A 10,706-nucleotide genomic window follows, 5' to 3' on the forward strand; every position below is an offset into this window, starting at 1 on the left:
TTGGTAAATGGGACGCTAAAGCTAAAGAGATTTTCCACAGAAGGAGCTGTCAAACAATATCCTTAAATGATATCTTTGTAGAAAATGACATGTTTCTCACTATTCTCATTTCACAGTGAAACTCTACAAGGGACCAGCACAATCCCAAATCCATGCCATAATGCCTGCTAATCCAGGTGAGAACCTGTGATTAAGGACTGCCTAAAAAAAATCATAGCACTTGAAAAATTACAAAGGATATAACTTTTGATATAGCACAGATGCTGCTTGATAGCTGCCTATTCATATTGAAATGTTCTGAGAAAGAGCCTGTCTTTTAGAGAGAAATTAGTTTAAAAAGACTCAGGGAAGGTAATTAGGATATGTGCAACATTAGAAATGAAAAACTCTCTTGGCGATTTAGAGACTTTTCTCTAAATATCTTGATCCTAAGAGGATCCAGGTAGACCTTTTTGGCACCTTAGTTGTTTAAAAAAAAACTTAAACTTCTGAAGGAGCAGATAGAAATAGCACTCATTTATCATTAATGCCCTAAATTATATTTAGGAAGCTCATTTAATCAGTCACAGAGACCACGGATTCTGGCAGTACCTTAGCAAACTGTGCCTGAATTGGAAATGGAAAGAAATAGTTTTACATAGAAAAAAATGGTTTTACAGGGATAGAAAGTCCTGGGTTAACAGTGTAAAACTCTTAATTACCAAATTAGTGGTAGATGATATCACCATCTGCATCACCAGCATACAGAATAAAAATTTAATTTTATTCCTACAGAAGATTATAATCCTGTTCATTTAGCTATAAATCAGTAGATCTAATAAAAAACAGCATTCAAAAATAATCTGTAATCTTTTTACACCTTCTAAGAAAACTTATAACATATTTTTAAACTGGAATGAATGAGAGACCACAATCACAGACTATTTAGGCATAAAACTGACAGTTTTATGTATCTATCTCCATTTATATCTACTTTCTTTAGGAGACTACTTCATGATATATGAATGGCATTTTAGCATAGCTCATTTTAGTATGCTTTCCTCTGTACTTTTCCCAGGTTTATTAACATATTTTAACCTTTTTTCAGCATTACCAATGTGGACTTTAGCAAATATTAATTATTCAGCAGCATCAAAAGCCCTGTAAAGGTAGGATGAGAATAGAGACAGCAGTAAAGAACCTTCTACTTTGCAACCCTAGAATAAAATTAGCCAAATTAAAAATTATACTGCTTCAGAATAAAATCAGGAGAAGCAAGACTTAGAGAAGTATTTAGGGCAGGGGGAATAAGATCATCCTTGAGAAGGTGAAAGAGAAAAATAAGGAGACAAATAAATTTGAAATTGGAAATAAGCAGTGTTAAACAAGAGCTCTGGGTATTGAAAATTAATATTTGTATGAGCAGAGAGGAGCTTGCAAAAGAAAGATGCGAGAGGGAGGTGATCACACAGCTACTGAGTGATCATCAGTATTCAGTAGCCAGAATCTACAGCTGGGCTACTTTGCAGAGCCAAAGCATCATGATACTGAAAGAGAAGAGCCAAAGTAAGAACTGCCAGGTGACCACAAAGCAGAGTGTTCCCTTCTTCTCTGAAAGGGCCAGAGCAGCCACTGTGAAATACTGATGGTTTGAAAAAACAGGAGAGAGTTTCAGCAGTTTATACTTTGAGGAGTGCAATCAATTATTCTTGTTCTCCACTGAGAAATCAAACCCCATTAGAGAATCAGAAATGAGCATAGCTAAAATAGTTAAAGCTTGGCTGAGGATCTGGGGACTTAACAGCTCTTTTATCTGCAGCTGGAGAATACAAAAGAAGTGTCTAACCTCAGTCTTGTGAAAGAAGATTAAGGACACTTTTTCCTTAATCTCTCTTGTGAGATGTTTAGACCTTCAAAATTTCAGGAAATTCCAAGCTACTGGAATACAGCAGAGCCTACATACAACAGGGCCTTTCTGGAAAACAACACAGCCTATATACCATAAAATTGCGGGTGTCTGGATCATTGGTTCAAGCACTGGTGCTGTACAGTTGATGCTGTGCTTCCTGGTATGGCTAATGCATGGGCCTGCCAGTGCAATGTCTGAACACAATTTGAGGAACAGCTGCAGCCCAAGACTGCTCTCTCCCTGTTGTAAGAGGAACTAACTGTGCTCTGCCACTCATTCAAGGGACTGGAGAGCCACTGATTCACTAAGCTTACTACTTTAGACTTTAGGTTCCTTGTTCCTAAAGCTGATGTAGTCTAAAATACAGCATGTACAGATGCCACAGGGGCCAAAAATTATAAAATTCATAAAATCCTTTATGCTGTAAAAGACCTGAAGTATTGGCCAGTCCAACCATAAACCTAACACTGTCAAGTCCACCACTACTAACCCATGTCTCTAAGTGCCACATCTACACATCTTTTAATCTTTTAAACACATCCAGGGATGGTGACTCAACCACTTCCCTGAGCAGCCTGATGTTTGATAACCCCTTCCAAAAACAGTTTTTGTCCTAATATCCAGTCTAAATCTCCCCTAGTGCACCTTGAGACCATTTTCTCTTATCTTGTTTCTTGTTACTTTGGAGAAGAGACAAACCTCCACTTTGCTACAACCTCCTTACAGAGGAGTTAGTTGCAGGAGGTAGTTCTAGAGAGTGATTAGGTGTCCCCTGAGCCTCTTTTCTCCAGGCTAAACAACCCCAGCTCCCACAGCTGTTCCTCAACAGACTTGTGTTCCACACCCTTCACCAGCTCTGTATCCCTTCTCTGGACTCTCTCTCCAACATCTCAATGTCTTTCTTGTTCTCCAAAATTGAATTCAGAATATATATATATATATATATACACTCAGAATATATATATATACACTCAGAATATATATATACACTCAGAATATATATAAATATATATGTGTGTGTGTGTGTGTGTGGAATATATATCTTCACAGTGGTATGTGATTATATATATATGTATATATATATATATGTCAATGTCATGTACAGTAAAACTACTTCTGATGAACTTTTCAGGCAGGATGTCTACATGTTGAATGTCTAAGTCAAACCAGTGAGGTATGGTACTTTAGAACCATCAGGGAAAAATTAATCGACTTCCAAAAGCAAACCCAGCTCAGGTTTGCCTCTTATGAGGAGGTTAATTGTTCTCTGAGGGTGTTGCTTCTCCTTGTTGGTAATCCATAAAGCCCAGAAAGATGAGATCAGCCTTAGATTTTAGATGGCTAAAGTAGGCAAAATTGAGTTCTACTTCTGTGACTTTTTGGCTGTTTGGACAATGCAACATCAAGAGTGCAAATCAGAAACTCAGCCCTGGTCTCCTCCTTCTGTCACACATTGACTTCTCACTTTATTTCCCTAACAGTGAGATTTGGTTCTCCACAGGTAAATCTGAGTTCCTGTTTTCCAACTCTGGTTTGACTGCAGCAAATCCAAGAAATATTTGTGAGATCATGTCAGAAAACATTACAAAGAGAAAAAGCATGGTGGAAGAATAACTATCGTGCAATAGTGTCTGAAAACAATGTTCAAAAGTTTATTTTAATTTGGCATTTTCTAGGCAGGAACACTTTGAAATATCATACAGCTTAATTGACTTCAACTAGTGTGCTTTTCTGAGTTAGCCCTCTAAACATGGGGTGAATCTGCAATAACATCTTTAGTCATTTTTAGGTCAGCTATAGATTTAATTAGGTAAGCGTGTGAACTTCAGCTTAGAGATAAGGCAAACAAGTTCAGACCCATGTGGCTAGATACAGTCAGTTCACCCTGTTTTTTAAATGAATATGTCATAAACACTTTAAATAAATATACAATAAATTCACATTGTTTTCTACCCTATTTAGGATCATCTGGTCACTACCTATGACCAAAATATTTGTGTATGTAAAAGGATCTACCCAGTTCTGCAGCCCAGTTCTAATTAGCAAAATTACACCAGTGAAAAGGAAAACGCCTGTGCTGAGACTGATTATTTTTTGTTCTAACATTGAGCTTGTGCCATTTTTCATCAACTATAAATTAAATCATGATCAGAAATCCCCTTTGTGTCTCTATAATGGCTCACTAGTCACAACTAACAAAAGATGAACTTTCTAAAGTAGATCTGGATGGTGCCTTGCATGTACATTTCAGCTGGACCTCTTTGAAATAATGTCTATGACAGGAGCCTAGTTAAGCTAGTTAAGACCAATGATAACATGTTCAACCATATCACCTGTAGAGATACCTGAGCCTCTTGTAATGTTCCAGAGTGTGAGAGTTTAGCTTTTCTTTCTTTTTAGGAATTTGAGGTGACTGCTTTTTTTTTCATATTATCCCCTCCATTTGAAAGATCAGGAAAATCGAACTACACCATATCTGAATAACATTTTCAAAACTGCAAGTGAAAGGGACAGGAATGTCCTTTAATCTCGTAAAAAACTCACAAAGAACAAACCACAAACCTAACATTTTATGTCACAGTGTGTTTTTAGTAACAATGTATTTCCACCAAAAAGAGAGTTATTACCTATTTATTTGTACCACATTGGGCATAGCTGTTGGAAAGCTGACTGGCAAAAGTACAACCTGAAGGTCCTAATAGGCACTAGGCTGAACATGAAGCAACCATGTGCACCTGCTGCAAAAAGGGTAAATGTGTCCTTAACTGCATTAGAAAAAAGTGTTACCAGCAGGTCCTTCCCCTTTATTCAGCACTGGTGTGACCATAACTCAGTGCTGTGTTCGGTTCTGGGTTCCTCAGAAGAGGAGAGACGTGGACATAGTGGAGAGGGTTCAGTGGGGAGCCACAGGGATTATGAAGAGACTGGAGCATCTCTCATATAAGGACAGGCTGAAAGAGTCAGGAGTGTTCAGAGTAGAGAAGAAAAGGCTCAGGAGATTCTAATTAATATGTATAAATATTTGAAAGACGATATTAAAGACGAAGCCAAACTCTTCTCAGTAGTGCCCAGTGACGGGGCCAGAGGCAATGGGCACAAACTGAAACACAGGAGGTTCCCTCCAAACATCAGGAAACATTTTTTTACTGTGAGGGTGACTGAGCACTGGCAGGGGTTCCTCAGAATGTCTGTGGAGTCATCTCCATCCTTGGAGATACTCAAGGACTGTCTGGACATGGTTCTGGACACCAGGGTGGAGCAGGAGCCTTAAACCACATGTCCTCCAGAAGTCCATTCCAGCCTCAGCCATTATTTGATTCTGGAACTCTGTGATTTTTTTGCTGAAAAGAGTTACCACATTTGTGTGCGTACCCAATATTAATTTCCCCCAGAGTTACTCACTCAATGCATACTTCACAACTTGTAACACAGTAGTAGCTTCCATGGCACCAGGAGACACTTGAACTAAGATTGTATACAAGCTTTGACCACATTCCAGTGTCTTATACAAAAGCAGAATTTGACAAAGTCTAGGTAGGTTTGGAACATCTCATGTTAAAATTTTAGGTTTAAAAAAATTAGATATATACTGAAGTCAGTATATGACTTCCATTAAAGAATCATTTAGCTACATCTCTATCCTGTCTGGATGCAAACCTCTGTTTTCCTGGAGATAGAAAAAAATATATATATAGCTGAACTTCAGTATCACTGTATTTCATGAACACAGAACTTCAAAAACATGTTCAAATCACCACAAAGCATGAAAAGCCACTCCCAGCACATATTTGCAAACAAGGAGAAATTCTTGAGCTTAATTCAGTAGAAACTGGTAAGAAATTAAAAAAAAATTCAGACCTGAACTTAATTCAGAAGAAACTGGTACAACAGAAAAAAATTCAGCTCTCCACCACTTTTAAATGAAGTTATACAGACAAAATATTCAGTAGTAAAGAAAATTTAAAGATCACCTCAGATCAAAGGGCTCCGCTTAAAATCAGGAAATCATAGCTTGGATGGATAGTGGAAGTTTGCTTGGAGTTAGACTTTGTTACCACCAAAGGAAAAGTTAAGGCAAAGTCATAAAAATATCTCAGTAAGAAGAGCTATTTATTAAGACTTGGACAGCTGAAGAAATGCTCAGAAGCCTTAGTGCTTTCCTGTGTCTCTTCTCTTCCATGATGGATTACACTGTCTAGGTGGATTGACCTTATATCCCAGATAAAAATATACATGACTGAATCTCTGAATTTTAAATTTAAAAGTTTAAACTTACCTTAAACTAAACTAAAAAACTAAATTAAAAATTAGCAGCTTAAAAAGAATGTTTCAATGCTTTGCTTTTCCCACTGTGAGAGGTAGGAAATTGAGCAAGTTTTGACAGCTTAGGTTTTGAAAAACAAGATTTTATATAGTTTATATTATTTAAGAGTAATTTGAATAGCAAAATAAAATATATAGACCTTCACATAATACAACACAATAGAAATTAATGGCAAAATATAAAGTGCAACACCTCTAAAACAAAGTGTGGAAACAAACAAAAATTTGACTATATTTCACCTAAAACATATATAGACTTTGATTATTTTTTAATATTAGGTCTTTCCTACTGTTTTTCAAAGCAAGCTATCACTGGAACCAATACACTTTGACGAATTCAGACTTTTTTCTGCAAGGTTATTCTCTCATATAGGTCTTTCATGGGAGTCATATGGTTGATATTTTGGTATCAGGATAATTTATGAGGTGTTGATTGAGTTTTAGTAAGCCAAAGTGCAAAACTTTTCTCAGTCATAATTCCCAATCAAGTTTGCAGGAGTTCTGCTCAAATTGAGATGAGAAGCCTGATCCAACATAATGAAGTTTTAATGATTCAATAGAATTTGCAAAAGAGTCCTAATAAAAACTAACAAAAAAATTTGTCAGTTAGTTTGTTGCTGTTAAATGTCACCATAATACTTAAGAGGTGGAAAAGCTGCTCACTTTAAAAGGAAGCACTTTTAAAAAAGAATAACAGTGAGGGAACTTAGCAAAATGCCAGCAAGGTAAATGACCACTATATTTGTAAAGTAAATCTGTCCCTTGCAGATCTCCAACCTTTCTTCATAGATCAGTATACAGCCCACACTTTAATTGCATTTAAGTCTGCTCATGCGGAAGTTAAGAGACCTGCCCCAGCAAAATGTGATTCTGTATGGAGAAATAATTGTATCATTAAATGTGATTTTCCTGTATTTTCTTCTCAATGTGTTTGTCTGCCAGTGTTTTCCTCTCCCTTTCCTTCCATTATATCCCTTGTAACGGAGATGAAGCAGCCTTGGTTTCCAGTGAGATGGAAGGAAGGCAGCAGGGCCACAGGAAGAATTCAAGATGCTTGCCATAAACCATCTACCACATAGAGCAAACCAGGATTTTTTCCAGGATTATTCAGAGCCAATGCAATCCCATAACATACAGTGAAATGTTTGTCTTGAACACCCTATGGTGATTTTAATTGAGGGACAGTTGTTCACAAGTATTTGGAACACCCCTCTTTGTTCTTTTTTTTTGATTTTTTTTTTTTCTTTAAATCTTTTCCTCAGTTTTCTTAGAGGAACTTAACTGTTAAAAAATTTGCAGATTATCCAGCTAAGAATACCTTAATAACTGCTCATTATTGACAAGTACAGAATGCTTTATGAAAAATTTAGACATGATATAAGCCTACAACATGATTCTAGTGAAATCACAATGTATATATTGTATGACTACAGTTTCAAAAGCTTAGCTTCAAGAGTTACATAGCTTGTCCAAAGCTCCAGAAACACCAGTGAACTGCAAACATATTTTCACAGGTTTGATTTGTGGATTTGAGATCTCACGTATTTTACATTTTATAAAAATATTTTTAATTGTTAAAAACCAAAACAATTAGAAATAATAACACTAAACATAGTTTAATTTTAATGATGCACAAGTTAGCATTAAAATATAAAATATAGTTTCAAAACAAAACTTACATTTGTATAAGTAAATCTTCAGCCTCTTAAAGATTAAATTCTTGTCTCTGATAGTTTTGATGTCACTTGGGCAAAAGCAGAAAATGTGGCTAAATATTGCCCTAAAGTTTGGCTCACATGACTGTAAAATCCAATGTCCATAAGCTAAATACTTATCTGAAGAAAAAGCTGTAGAGTAGAGATTTGGTCACGCATTCTGTAACAGTCCCAGAATATTGTAAATGTCTGTGAATTATTGAAGTCATCCTTTCAAATACAATCACACACAAAACAGTTTTTTGTCTAATGAAAAGCAAAACATTTGATTTATATGACATTGTTTTGCTATCTGACCATTTTATTTAACAGATGTACGCTTTAATTCTACACAAACTTATGCATATGTTAACACCAAAGCAGAGAAATACATTCCCTGAGATCAAAGGTACAGCACAGGCTGGAACTCCTGGTGCTTTGAAGAGTAATAAAAGCTCTGGGTCTGGGATTTTTTTTTAAATTTCCAAATATGAAACCCCTTGTACTTTTTTCCCAGGACAGTGCACGTGCTTGGATCTCAGGTAAGACCATGAAGCACCATGTTCCCAGCTTTTTGGATGGACTACCCAATGGAACACCACTGTGGGCCTTTTTCTCCCCCCCACTAAGCAATCTGTGTAACAAGATACAAGAAGAGGCTGAGGGAAAAAGCTCAGGGCCTATCCACAGCTTTACTTATCTGCTACAAAATATACAATTTGCTCTTGGAATGTTCTCATACTACACCTTTTTCATCTTGAGATGTGCAGAATGGAGCCTCCAATCAATTTCAGGGGAGGGGTCCTGAAGCCAGGACTGAAACGTCACACCATGCTGTATCTAGAGCCTCAGATTTCCTCCCACTGAGTTCCACTGCCAACATGCACTATTGCAGTTAAACAATTGTTCACACCAATAGTTGAAAGGAGTTTTAGGCAGAAAAGAGAAATATAGACATACACCATGTGCCAGCAACCTCTGCAGAGGCTTACCATGGTGAAGGTTTTAAAATTCTCTGCATACAAACAGTTAATCACCACAACCATTTAAAATGTCAGTGGAAAAAGAAATGGTTTCCAAGAGCATATAACTGCCCAGATAACTTTCATCAGACCAGCCACATGAAAGACCCAGAGGCAACTGCAAAGCCACCGTCAATACAAATGCCTGTGGAGTCCTCTCTGGTGCCAGATCCTGCTGCTTTGGCTATAAACAATTTCTCCTGTAGTGCTGCATCTAGGATCTCTGGCTGCCAATCAAGCAGGAAGAGGAGGAGAAGGAAGAACTGTCTAATGCACTTGAGTAAATGTACTATTGCCATTAAGTGCTATATTTTATACCTTTGTGGAGTATGTGGTTTTGCAAAAGAGCAAACCTCCAAAATGTTAAAAACTCATTGCAGAGAAAATGTAGTGGCCACTCTGATGCTTAATTTCTATGAATATGAACATTTTATAGGCTTCAGCCTCCCCACCAAAACATTAAGCTAATGGAAGTTGGGCAATTCTTCTTAAGTAACTTTATGGTCAGTCATTCTTGCATGTTTGGGTCAACCTGGGTGATGCTTACAGTGAGCAAGAAACAGCAGATGGTGTTTGCAACATGCATCCCTCTTCCCCATTGGTCCTGACACAGGTGCCCCCATTGAGAGCAGGGTTTATATGCTGAAAGCAGACAGGGAAGCCGTGGTTTTAGGCAGAACACACAGCACACACTGAAGCACTTGCCCTTAGCAGTGCTATAATTTTGCACCTGTGTCTGAAGCAGTTCATTTTGTTTCACTGTGAACAAGGCTAAACATGATGCCCAAACTGGGAATATCTGATTTTGGTGCCATTTTTTGGCTGGTGCCTGGTCTGCCTCTTGGATTAGGCTCATGTAATGGCTCAGATTACCATGAGACTCAATCCAGACATTGTATTTGCGTTCATTGTCAACCCAGGACATAATCAATTGCAAAAGAGCACACAAGAGCACTCCAGCCTGCAAACACAAACTGTCTACTTTTTATTAGGGTTCACATTTACCACAGTGGCAGTGATGCCACTTCAACAAAGCTGTCTGAATAAAAAAAGTGACAGACTGCAGTCCTAGATATCTAGTCTATAATTACTTTGTATTTATTTAGATATGTCAGCAATAGCATCTGCATCAGGGGCTAATTGCACCTTCAGTTTTATGCTAGTAATTGACTGCAACCCAGAAGTGCAGGCAGAAGGAAAGGAAAAGAGGTAGGAAAAAAAGTCTACTGAAACCTAAATATAAAATTTCTCTCTGAAAGCTCTAGTATTACTTAGCTAAAAATGAAGCTATGAATAATTATTGCTGTCAAAATTCTACTAATGAAAGTAATGTCCACTAAAAATGTATTCAACAACTGCAGACCATGGCTGGAGTCAAAGTGTAATCATGTTGCTCTTTCCTCTCTTTGCTGTAAGCTTTTCTTTCAAATCGAACTCTTCATTTATACTTAGCTGCTAATATTTTAGGCAAACAACTGAACTCAATTGTCAGTACTGAATTTATTACACGTTATACAAAATCTCAGAACCTCTTTGCAGTACATAATTAAACACCACATTGACCTCTCCCTCCCTCCCTCCCCTCCCTCCCTCCCTCCCTCCCTCCCTCCCTCCCTCCCTCCCTTCCTTCCTTCCTTCCTTCCTTCCTTCCTTCCTTCCTTCCTTCCTTCCTTCCTTCCTTCCTTCCTTCCTTCCTTCCTTCCTTCCTTCCTTCCTTCCTTCCTTCCTTCCTTCCTTCCTTCCTTCCTTCCTTCCTTCCTTCCTTCCTTCCTTCCTTCC

The 10,706-nt window shown here is 37.6% G+C and overlaps 1 long non-coding RNA gene across 1 annotated transcript in view; it reads left to right on the forward strand.

Moving 5' to 3' along the window:
• LOC111926885 (uncharacterized) overlaps positions 1–176 on the forward strand; it is a 68,431-nt gene extending 68,255 nt beyond the window's left edge. The window contains exon 3 of the long non-coding RNA XR_015284520.1: positions 117–176. This is a non-coding gene — a long non-coding RNA (uncharacterized LOC111926885). The remainder of the gene's footprint in view (positions 1–116) is intronic.
• Positions 177–10,706: the final 10,530 nt, after the last annotated feature.

Source organism: Cyanistes caeruleus, chromosome 3 (assembly GCF_971803275.1).
Source record: "Cyanistes caeruleus chromosome 3, bCyaCae1.hap1.1, whole genome shotgun sequence".
Taxonomy (NCBI): domain Eukaryota; kingdom Metazoa; phylum Chordata; class Aves; order Passeriformes; family Paridae; genus Cyanistes; species Cyanistes caeruleus.